The following is a 13208-nucleotide window of genomic DNA, read 5'->3' as shown; positions in this document are numbered from 1 at the left end:
ATGTGGCCTGTGAAATGTCAGTACGTGAATGAAAATGAAATAGTAGTCAGTTTAAGTACAGTATGGTCGGTATATTATGTCTATAAACTAAAAAAAAGGGCTTTGTGGTGACTTTATGAGGTCTGTTTGCTTGCAGCTTTTACCTCACTGCTGATATTTTAGGTTGTTTGTCAAAAAAATTAAGTCCAAAGAAAGAAATTGGGACTGTTTAATTACATGTCAGATGTCTAACTAAATCAAAAATCATATTAATACTGTATGTATGAGGTCATGTTACATATCTGGTAGCTTGTGAAATGATTCATGGTTTAGTTCTGTTTTCATAGTAATCCAAAGTACTGTAACCTGTCTGCTTGATTCTGTCATTATTAATGGCTTGTGACTTTGCACTTGATAGATCTGGAAAAATGCCATGGCAAGAAATTATGTTGCATTAAACCTTTCCTAAGCAGTATATTTGTGTTGTTTTTGAGTAAACCCTTAATATTATATATAAATTATAGTTACTTTTTATATAATATAACTTGTTTTTTTCAATTAAATAATTTATGCTGATATTAGTGATTTATCAAACGCTAAAATCCTCAACCAAAACAAAAAACAATGTTTTACCTGAACTACTTTTTTAAATTCTTAAATTAGAAAAATTTCAGATTATTAAAGATTTTAATAAACAAAAAATATATATATATTAAAACTCAATACTGAGGTAAAAACAACTAACGAGTTTTACAAGCTAACTAGATAAAATTAGGACAATTAATGTATTTTACAAGCTGTTTTACTGGTATTTTTTCTGTTGTTGACTCGCTCATTAACTGACTGCATGATCAGTCATAATACTCAGAATCAGAATCAGAATCAGTTTTATTGCCAAGTGTGCTTCACACACACAAGGAATTTGTTTTGGCTACAGAAGCTTCCAGTGTACATAAAGTGACAAGTGACAACACAAAATAAATATATATAAAAAAATGATAAACATTAAACAGATGCAGTTAGTGAAGAAACCTGGATGTTGAGTTGTATGTACAGATTGTTATAAATATACAGGTGCTGTGTACAAGTGCGAATGTAGAAAGTATTGCATTGTATATTGATATAAGGTGCTGTGTACAAGTGCGTATGAGAAAGTATTGCACATATTTATTGCACAGTAGGGGAATATTTACTGTTCACAAGGTAGACAGCCTGAGGAAAGAAACTTGTCATGTGTCTGGCTGTTTTTGTGCTTGGTGCTCTGAAGCGCCGACCAGACGGTAACAGGTAGTGTGCTGGGTGTGAGGCGTCCAGAGTGATTTTGCGAGCCCTTTTACTCACTCTGGAAGAGTACAGTTCTTGAAGTGTAGGAAGGGTTGTGCCAGTGATTCGTTCAGCAGTCCGGACTATTCGCTGTAGTCTACGGAGGTCGGTTTTGGCAGCTGAGCCGAACCAGACGGTGATTGAAGTGCAGATGATGTACATGTACATGTACATACTGTACATGTTATTCTAAATCTTTCAACATAGCTTCTAATTTTAATTTGTTTTTATTTAGTGCTGTAACTAGTAGTAAAAAGAAGAAGAGATGATTTGTTTGGGTGCACTTGATCTGTGTTGCCACTATAGCTAATGCCACTATATCGAACTGTCCCGCCCTGTTAACAGTGTTAGGCAAGCTACTTGAAAAAGGTAGTTAGCTAAGCTATTAGGTACTCTACTTAAAATGTAGCTTAACTACACTAAAAGCTACCCTCTGGGAAATGTAGCAAGCTAAGCTAAAAGCTACTTGGCAAAAGTAGCTTCGCTACATTTAAGCAATTTTTTATTGCAATAAAAATATTGTAAAAAAACAAATTCATCCAAGCTATTATGGCAATTTTCATTTTTAAATCGAAGCAACTTAAATCCAAGTAAATCCTATCTTAGTGATCAATAAAACTGTCGCTGAAACAGTTCAGATAAATTGTTTATTGCATATACTATGCTCTACCAAATAAAAACAGATTATAGTATATAACAGCAAAAACTAAAAATCTAATAAAACTATATATATGTATACCCATCTTTCCATCAAGCAAATTTCTCGTGTTAGCCTAGTTGGTTGGCGGCGTCACTGATCCAAGCGAGAGGTGGCAGTAATGCACCAAAAAGTTTGTTGTCGACCACCGTAAAACAGGTAGAAGAAGAAATCGTCATTCTCGTCATCATATGGATTTACTTTCATCAGCTAGACACTGGCCTCACACCTCTGTGAATGTCGGTGCCGTCACTTATTGATCTGTGATCGGTAAATGTAGTTTGTGTGGATGCTACTGTGCTACTTGTAGTTACTTGTAGCCATGCTTCTGCCCAACACTGCATATTAATGAACAAAAATGAAGTTTATTCATTTATTGAATTATTAAATTTGACTTTTGATTATTGGATGTTTTTTTTCACTGGACAAAATCTCAAATATTTTTCAAACATCTCAAATCTGCCATCAAGCTTTAATCAAACCTAACTTATGTTAGACTGCACATTTGCATCTCTAATGTGTGTCTATATTGATTTAATCTGTCTAATAGCTTTTTTGGGGTTTGTGCTTGGCCCGTTGAGAATGTCGGACTTTGTAACGGTTGTTTATTTCACTGGTGAAAGTGGAGGTAATTTGTATGTGCATTGAGTCCTCTTTCATTTCTTTGTCTCTTACCGTTGCCGTTCCACTCGTAACTGTCTTCCTCTGGTCAGGGCCACTTGCAATGCAGCTTTCCAATCACCACTTAGGAATAAACCACAGCAGAGGATACCAAAGAAAAAGAAAAAAAAAATCTGGCTTAGCCATATCTGACGTGAGTTTAAAATCCACCCATGTTGACCAACAGTAAACCACAGTAAATGCAGACACTTACAATAAGAGTTATGGCAGAAGGAGGGCTGGAGATTCTTTAAAGAAACATATTTTTAAATTAATAAATCTTTTTTTGTATAGTTTTCCAGTGAAAGTATTATTTGTTTTAACAGTATTACAACTGCACATTGTAATATTATTTTCACTATTTAATATAGTTTTTGTAATAATACATGTTTAATGCTTGTAGTAAATACAAATACAAAGCCCTATATACATTTCTGGAGATCGTGAATTTTGTTGCCAGAGGAACATACGGCTGCATTTTGTCTTTAAAATGAACGCTACAGGGCTATATGACACCGTTCCTGGTTTTTAAAACACTGTTGGTTGGGTTTGGGGATGGGGTGGGTGGAGTGATTAGTCGGTCAGTCAGTCAGTCAGTCGCTCAGTCAACAGCGGCCTCTGGTGGATTTACACGAGAACAGCAGGCGCGAGTGGCACTTGCGAGAGAAATTTGAGATCTCAAAAAGCATACACAGCGGCCTCTGGTGGATTTGCGAAAACAAAAACTACAAAAAAAATAGTAGCTCCTGGGATGTAATTGGTGCTCTCCAAAAATGTATATAGACGTACATATAATACAATATAATACATATAATACAATATAAACCATGTAAAGTATGAGCACCAACCATCTCAATTAGCCTGCCTCAATGGCATTCCTCTTATCATAGACGCTGATTACTCACCAGTCAGACAGTTTTGATGCAAACCTCATGGTCCGATTCAGATGAGCGTTATTTTATCATCAGCCTGGAGTCAGCCAGAGGTTAAACAGAGACTCTGAGCGAGTGCTGGCGTAGAGTTTCCTCACAGTCTGACTGTACTGCTGGGCCACAGGTCTCGTCCACAAGACCTGTGTTTTGATATCAGAGCCCAGAGGCCAGGAATGTGAAGCGGCTCGTGATCTTTGAGGAGCAGGAGATGATCTCACAGTTCACTCCATCAAATCTGGCTCCCGTTGGTATGCAGGACGTCAGTAAGTGTAACCAGACCCTTGAACTGCCAGCTGGTTGACTGATATCCTTATGACGTTCTTAGGGTTGGACAGAGTGTTTATCGCCCCCAAAGTATTAACATTGATCCTTTTTTCGGAAGCATGAAAATTTTTTTAGCATCCGAATATGCCCACTTTCATAAAGTTGTAGAAAAAAGTGTGTGAATTGATTGGTAAGTCTGAATTCATAAAATCTAGCCAGGCTCATTCTGAAAACTTACCTCTACAGATGTTTCTGGAGAACGCGAAATATGTCCCGTTTTTGTTTTTGTTTTCGCAAATCCACGAAAGGCGCTGTGTACGCTTATTGAGATCTCAAATTTCCCTTGCGACTGCCATTCGTGCCTGCTGTTCTTGCGTAAATCCACCAGAGGCTGCTGTCGACTGACTTTTTGACAGACTTTTTGACTGACTGAGCGAACGATCGACTGACCCACCCTCCCCCTTCCCTAAACCCAACCAATTTTATCGATGGACCTGCCCACCCACTTTCCAAGCCAACCAACACGTTTCAAAAGCAATCCAAAAAAAAAGAAAAGCTTGCTGAGTGTACTTCATCATTTCTTTTGGTTTTGTTTTTACAAGCTACGCTACCTCCATAATTTGAGTTCAACTTGTTTACCGAAAGGTACAGTAAGGTCATTTTATTTTTGTTTACTGTTTGCTCTAGAGAAAAATTAGTGTTTAATGGCTGAATACTTAAAAACAAATTTGAATAAATGTTTAAGTTATAATCTTTTTTTAACTAACACGTACTACATTTTAGCAGTAAGAAGTTACAATAAGATTGTTGAGCTGAAGCTTGACTACAAAATTAAATCGCAAATCAAATCGAAATTGCAATATCTGGCAAAAAAAAAATCGCAATTAGATATTTTCCCTAAATCGCACAGCCTTATTAGGGATGTCCCGATCAGGTTTTTTGCCCATGAGTCTGAGTCCGAGTCATGTGATTTTGAGTATCTGGCTATTCCAAAACCCGATTTGATACTTCTATAATATATAAAGGCTTAGTAAAGACATGGGAGCTACGGACAAACTCCATATATCTGTGGTGAACGAAACATGGGGTACATCTTATAACGGTACAAGTAGTTTGTCAGAAATCTTCTTATAAAGGGCTGGCAGAGTTTGTTTTTAGGTGTCTTATCCGGTTTATTGTGGTAAATATAGCCTTTTCCTTTCCACCTCTTGCAATGCCAAGTTTACATATTTCAAAATATTGGCAATGGCAATGTTGGCAATCTCAATGTTGTCATCATCAACTTTATAATACCTCCAGACTGCAGACATACTCGCTCTTTCTGCTTCAATCTACTTCCGTGTTCTACTTTGCCGGCATTTAACCAGTAGCTTCTCTGCAACAAAGTGATGTTGTGCCCCACGCATTGCTCTTTCTGTGTAAAGTCTAGAAAGAGGTCTAACTCTGTGCCACCGCATAACTATAGGATGTGTTAAAAAAGAATGAGAATATATACATAAATATATATTCGAATCCTGATCGGGAGGTAACGTCCGATTCAGAGTCTGAAACCTCAAGAACGGGCCCTAATGTATATAATGTACATCCCTAATGTATATCTGGTGGACACATTACTATCCCATGAGGCCACGGGAGGCAACTTACACTGGTAGGTCATGTGAAAATGACAACATAGACAATGTAGTATTTCTGAATGTCATTCCTACTATTTACAACATTCTTTTTAACTGTATGTGATATCGGATGCATTAATTAAGAGCTCTGTTCATAACTGTCAATATTTGTTCTTAGCCAATGTTAAGAGTTTGTGGCTGTTGTGTATGGCATTCTTATTCAGCTTATCTTTCATATAAGAATAGGCAGAGCTATTGTAACTTATAGTACATGTGTCAACTTCAGACTTCTGGTCTCACTCTGTTCCATGGATGTTTTCCTGTACAATGCTACAAAGGGTATTTTCTTATCATTTTATTTTAATTTCATTGTCATAAACACACTGTGCAGGTAGTTTGACCATTTACTGCCACTGGTTATTCTTAATCTTTTAGCCTTAGCAGAAAATACATCAGAAGTCTTAGAGGCAGGGTAGGCGATTTGGTTCAAAAACATGTTATGCTGGTTCTCTTCACATCTCAATAGCACACATTAAGTTAAGTGGTCTGAATGTATTTATAACGTCTGTGGAAAATGTGGGACCAAAAAAATATTTCTTCCAATCAAAAAGTTTGATCTGAACATTATGATAGGCTGTCCTACCTTCAGGTCAAAATGTGGATTTGCATAACTCTGTGCATCCTGTTTGTGCAGAGTCTGCAGACAGGTCATGTTGTCAGCACGTTCCCACTATGCAGACTGATTAGAGTGTTTGTCCACTGAAGCAGCTGAAAATGCCTGCGCTCTTTCAAATATGCTCCACTGAGTTTGAAACAAAGCACAGGTGCATCTGAGGTAATACGTCAGCAGTGCGTCTGAGCTAAACACACATAAACAGCACAACATGAACATGCGCAATATACTGACACTAAGAAAAAGAATCTCTTGAACAAAGTCTTTATTTTTGACTTATGTGCACACTGAAGGATTCTCGTAGCATGATATTTTTACAATTGAACTATTGAAGGCATATGGTCTGTTTTGAGGTTGTTTTTAGTATTTATTTTGACTTTGTTGGAATGAGGGAGCTCTCAGATTTAATCTAAAATATCTTAATTTGTATTCCAAAGATGAACTAAGGTCTCAGGGTTTTGGAATGTCATGATGGTGAGTAATTAGTTCCATCATTTTCATTCTTGGGTGAACTAACCTTTTAACTAAGTTCTCCCACTTCCAGTGCATTTAAAAAAAAATGTAAAAAAAAAAACAGTGCCTCGTCATGCTGCTGGCATTCTATTCTCATTAAAAACAACAGAAAAAATGCACTTGCCTCAGGATGAAATGCTTTGGTGGACATGCACCCTTATTATGTTGCTATTTGAATATAATGGACTTTGAGCTGTAAGGTTTTCTCAGTGGTGAATGAGAGATGATGTAACCTCCCTCGTCTTGTCACTTCTGGTTCAGTGTTTTGGAGGAGGCGTGGCTTTGGACAGTGGTTATCCAACTTTAGCAACTGCTAGCTTCTTTTTAATTGCCTACCCAACCTTTAACACATTTGCACAAAGATCTTGCTTCCACATTGGAAAATAATGTGAGACTGAACACTAAATACGCATGCACATGGCATCACTATTTTCCGAGAATCATGCTTTTTGTAGTTTACTCAAAGACTATAATAGTATCATCTACGTAAGCATACACTTTGGAACAAAATAAAAAAAGGGGTTCTAGGAATGAAATGTATTACACACAAAACCAGTAGAGGCTGAAGCTAAATTTAAAAGTCTCCTGACATCTCAATTAGGTTAAGTGGTCTAAATGTATTTATGTATGTATAATTTCTGTGGAAGGCATTGGACCAATCCAATCAAAACTCAGTTTGAACGTTATGTTCAAACCTGTCCTACCATTAGCTATGAAAAGCTTCTCTGAAGTAGCCTACGCTACACTGAAAAATAAATCCGTAAAATTCACGGTAAAAAACCCGGCAGCTGTGGTTGCCAGTATTTTACTGTTAAAAGTACTGTACAAACCGTAAAAAGTAATTCTCATTTTTACAGTAAACTATCATATTTCATTAATTTATAGATGTGATATATGTGTATTTTGAATTACGAACATCTACACATCTTTTGTTACACAGTTAGACACGTTAACACAGCCATATGCAGTTGGGGATGAGAAAGTTACATAATGAACCAATACTCATCACAAACATCTCTTCCCACAAACAGAAACGTGTATCAGTGTATTGAAGGTGCTCAGTGTCATTCACACAGCTACTAAACACCAGTATGGTAACACGCATAAAATTAAAGTCATGAAATAAACATTGTTTATCAACATTAGATATAACATAAATCTCTTATGTACATAACTGATGGGGAAACAACTAAAAAGATCCATAGTAATATTAACAAAAAAGCATAAAAAGTGATGTGCCATACAGGGAATTCTGGGAAAGTAAATTTTCGGTTATTCGCCGTATATATTAAGGAAATATACTGTTAACCAGGTTACAGATTTTTACTGTAGTTTTTTTACTGTTGAAATAACGGCCATTTTTTTACAGTGTTCCTTTGACACCTGAAAGAGCTTGCCCACATTACAAAATAATGTGGCGACTGAACACTAAATATGCATGCACATGACCACTATTTTTAGAAAATATTAAATAGTTTACGAATAGTCTATAATAATATAATCTACAAACGCATACACTTTTGAACAAAATAGTAAAAGGGATCCAACGATTAACCAATTTCACTATTAACCACGCTTAATTCGTCATGGTTAATTAATTGTAAAGGCTTCTCAACACCACATTTCTGCATGGAGCAAAACTGCTACAACTAAACTAATACCCACGCACACTGGATTAACTATGGATGAGGCTATTAACTAAGCGCCATTTATTCATTTATTCATTCATTCATTTTCTTTTTCAGCTTAGTCCCTTTATTAATCTGGGGTCGCCACAGCGGAATGAACTGCCAACTTATCCAGCATGCGTTTTTCGCAGCAGAGTCCCTTTTAGCTGCAACCCATCACTGGGAAACACCCAAACACTCTCATTAACACACATACACTACGGACAATTTTATCTTACCCAATTCACCTGTACCGCATGTCTTTGAAGAACATGCAAACTCCACACAGAAATGCCAGCTGACCCAGCCGAGGCTCGAACCAGAGTCTTTCTTGCTGTGAGGCTACAGCACTACCTACTGCGCCACCGCGTCACCAAGGGTCATTCATATATTGCGTATTTTACACAAGCAAGATCGTTATTTTTCAATGGAAGCATTCAACTTGCATGCACATGTTGGGAGCTGCGCATGAGAAGACCACTAGTCACATGACAAGATCTGGACCGATCAGCTTCATACTTTGTATGGAATATACACATTTCTGCTGTGGTTCAAACATGAAAATACCCAACATTTTTGTAATTTAGTTGGCCAAAAGTGCTTTCATTTACATGTTTTAAATGAAATACTTTCATTTACATGATTAAATACTAACAATAGATTTACATTAGACAAATACTATTTTTTTATTTATATTTATTTTTATTTATTAATTGTTCTGTCATTTATTTTCAGTGTAAAATTATTACTAATGTTTAAATGTCAGAAACTTTTTTTTTCACTTATTTTTAAGTCCAAAGAAAAATGGACTGCTGTTTGCTTTTTAATATTATTTTGTACTGCATTATTTGGTTACTGAGAAGCAATAAATAATACTTTAAAATATAAGGAGTTTTCATGTGATTTTCTAAACTAGTAGTGTTTTGAAATCAATTAATGCATAATAATCGTGATAACCGTGAAAATGTGATTATTCCTCAGACTATAATCGTACAACCAAAATCTATAATCGTTGCATCTCTAATCCTAAGGATGAGTTGTACAGTATTACACAGAAAACCAGTAGCGGCTGAAGCTACATTTGGGACACAGCCGACTGTAATTCCAGGGAGGGGCAGCTGGGAATTCCACTGTGGCAATGGCCTGGCGGAGGGGCGTTACGTTCAGCTGTACTCCAGCTGTGTCCATTTATACTGGTGACCGACAGGCGGTGAAGGGGCATTGCTGCCAGACTCGCCCACTCAAGGGAACACTTGGCCAGAGACATCCACAACTCCACCAAAAACACTTTCTCTTATTCTATTTCATTTTTTTCTCTTTAAGTTCCACTTAAAAAAAAATAACATCAGCTGTTTGTTTAAACTACTTATTTAAATTGAGCTGAAACAACACAACTCTTGAAATTTTTTGTGGGTGGACAACTTAAATTTTCCATGTTCAATCCACTTAAATTTGTAAAAACTACTAAGTTAACTTGATTCCTTTATGTTTTCCCAACACAAATCGATTGTGTGGACCCAGCCTTTATTAAACTGTATGTTTTTCTCACAACCGTGTTTCTCAGTAACAGCAGGGTAGCCATCTGGTGATAAGAATCATCATCATTGGCCCTCAGGCCAAACGGTTTCTCACTTTATCAGTGCTGCACACACCTGCACATCACAACGTTTCTCTGAATCAGCAAGATTTTCAGCCTCAAAGTTGTGACTATGGTGTTCATTGTTCAGGCCATGTGTTGTTTGTTTGTGTCTCCACACCCAAAAGCAAGGCCGAAAAGACAGCTGACAGACCTCCTGCTGCTGGGCTTCAGTGGCAGATGTTGCTTCTCTGTGGATTCTGTCATGCAGTCATTGTTCTTGTAGCAGTTGCTCATATGTCATCATCATGTTTAGAAATCATGTTTATTATTGATGCATTATTACGTTTATTATAGAGTGGCTGCAGGGTTCATGACATCCAAAGCATCGTTGTATTTTTTCTTCAGTGTTTTGGCTGTTAGTGACATTTACATTACACTAAACTGAACAAAACTGAATTTCAACTGTATAAACTGGGCTGAAGAAGTTTCCATTTACTAGAACTTCATCTATGTTAAGCTGCTTTGACACAATTTACATTGTAAAAGTGCTATAGAAATTAAGATGAATTTATTTGAATGACATGCCATACTTGTTTGAATAGATTTATTAATTTATTCAAAAATACTATTAAAAAATTTAATTATACCCACTATTACAAGAATACACCTCTTCAGTGATGAACATGCTTGTTCATTCTGAATCTAAATTTGTTCATTTTGAAGGAACTTCAATTATGTAAAATGTTCTTTATTGATGTTTTCGTATCACACTTTACAATTCTCACTAATAACCAGGGCTTGACATTGACACTGGCCAACCCGCCAAATGCGGGTAGATTTCAGCTGTTAGACGACACCCTCACTAGCCACTTTGGCTGGTTGAAAATCATTTTTAAATTGCAAGTGCTCCTTTGTCCCTAAAGATTAGAATGTTAGTTTAAGACCGTTTGTCAATATGCGTGCAAATGTGCTCTTTTAATCGAGAAGCAGCACGATTGATGAGTGTTCGCGGGAGCAGAAAGCAGGTGAATATCGAATGAAAGGGTGATACAGGCGATCCTGGCTCACTGACGTCAATGTCGCGCACACAGCTGATGTGATGGCCACGAGTGTTTAAAAGCTGCTGTGTCCTGTTTCCTTGCGCAAAGCAACCGTGCTTGGAAATGCAACTGGTGCAGTCATTTCTCTTTGAAATAGACTGTAAAAAAAGCAGTGCTCATGCATGCACAGTCTTGTTACTTTCGAGAGCCCCAGATTTTTTGTAAGCAGCAGTGGTTGCCGCTTTCACTTTAACCGTTCTTTGAACAGATTTTTAATGTTATTAACGTTAGCCATGTGTACACAATCATCCTTTTTATTATTGCACACAGAATTTTTTTCACCGTCTTTCTTTTGCTTGCATTTAATTTTGTTTATGTGATTTAAATACCATCTGGTAACTGGTAATCTGGGACCTTTAGCCTAGACAGACTGCAGTGTATAGTTCCAGATACCTGAAAATAATTTATTTTAATATAAATTTATTTTATAATTAATATTTTTGTTGAATAAAATGTTCTATTTTGCTTGTTTTGACCTATTATTTAAAATTTGTGGCAAGGAAATAATTAGTTTGGTGTGGCCAGTAATAAAAAGGTAAATACCTAGTGTTGAGCCCTGAAAAGTCAAATAAAACTACGGCACTATGAAACAACAACCCATTTGCTCATCCACATCGATCAAGGTCACAACATACAAAAAAGTGAAATGAACGAGGAGGCATGTGGACATAACACATTATTTAATTCAAGTAATTTTAGCATGCCAAAGTCAAATTTATGCATATAAAATATATTTTCCCAACAACAAAATTGTGGATAGTGAAAAAGACAACTAAAACTACTGAAAAACTGGAAAACTGGACAACTGGAAAACTACTAGCCACACTGGCTGGTGATCAAAAAAGTTAATGACAAGCCCTGCTAATAACAAAACATTAACTATGTCTTTTAGCTCAATCAATTCCTAATTTGTTTCTTATTAATAGTTATTAAAGTAGTAGTTGGGTTTAGGTATTGGATAGGATTAAGGCTGTTGAATATGATCATGCAGAATATGTATTTTATAAGTACTATTAAACAGCCTATGTCTTAATAGGCAGGTAATAAGATACTATAGTTAATATAGAGAATTGGTACTACTATGTTATCATAATTTCCCTTTCAATTATATCATCCGTCCTCTTATTTGTCAAGTTTGGATCAAATGAAAGTGTTTTTTTCTTCTTCTTTTTCTTCTTCTTCTTCTCTTTGGTCTCTGTGGTGCTTTCTATTGTCCTAAATATAGATGCGGCCCCGCACATGTGCATGCAAGCTGTGTTAATTTGCACAGTCTCTCTAATCCCATATAGGGAGTGATGCATTGTGGTCCACAGTCATGTCTGTGATGTGGTTGGCTGGAATGAGCCAATCTGATGATTACATGAAAGTTATGAGATTTTTGACTTGTGGTGTTGACTAGGCTTAGCGGAGTCTTTCAACTCTGACGTCTTGATTCAAAGTTTTAAATAAAGCAGATCTCAATAACTGGAATTAGGATTGAACCATTTCTGAAAATAATCTTATTGTGGTTTTTGATTTAATCTGTTGTGTCTATATATTCTTCTCTTCATCTTCTGTGTTAAAAATTAATGAAGGACAAGTATTAAATCATTAAATGGCATAACCAACACAATGATAGTGTGTACAATAAAAATAAATCAATCAACAGTCAGCACAGGTGAGTGGGATTGACAAACCACCTGTAGAAAACACACTCTTTCATATCTCTGACACTTTAACAGACTCTTGCACCAGTTTGATCCAGACATATTCTTACAAGAACTCAGTAAAAAATGCACTGTGCATCTATGAAGTGTGCTTCACACAGGTGAGTGGCCTTGACAAACCACCTCTAAAAACACTCTTTTCTCTTTCAATAAAAAATAAAAACACTCCCGTCTCCATACTCTGGCACTTATTTCTCTGAGCACTAACAACACTTTTTTTATAATTAGCACTTCTTGTGTGTATTGCCTCTCCTTGTTGAATCGCTGAATGCCTCCTCAGTTGTAAGTTGCTTTGGACAAAACTTTTGATAAATGACTAAATATAAATGTAATGCAGTCAATTACTCAATTAACAGTTTCAGTTTAATCAGTTAAAATTTCCAGCAGTTTACCGAAATTGTCACCTAAATATTTGTAATCACACATGTTGACACTTGCAAAGCTTTACAGACAGGAAAGTGTGGGAAACAGAGAAAGAGGAAAGATTGGCAAAGGACCTCAA

The 13208-nt window shown here is 36.4% G+C and overlaps 1 protein-coding gene across 1 annotated transcript in view; it reads left to right on the top strand.

Annotated features, from left to right (window-relative positions):
• Positions 1–13208, top strand: part of daam1b (dishevelled associated activator of morphogenesis 1b) — a 103144-nt gene that overhangs the window by 15416 nt on the left and 74520 nt on the right. The window lies entirely within an intron of this gene.

This window comes from Danio aesculapii, chromosome 20, assembly GCF_903798145.1.
Source record: "Danio aesculapii chromosome 20, fDanAes4.1, whole genome shotgun sequence".
Classification (NCBI taxonomy): domain Eukaryota; kingdom Metazoa; phylum Chordata; class Actinopteri; order Cypriniformes; family Danionidae; genus Danio; species Danio aesculapii.
The sequence above is the reverse complement of the archived record's forward strand: the minus strand, read 5'-3'. Positions and strand labels throughout refer to the sequence as shown.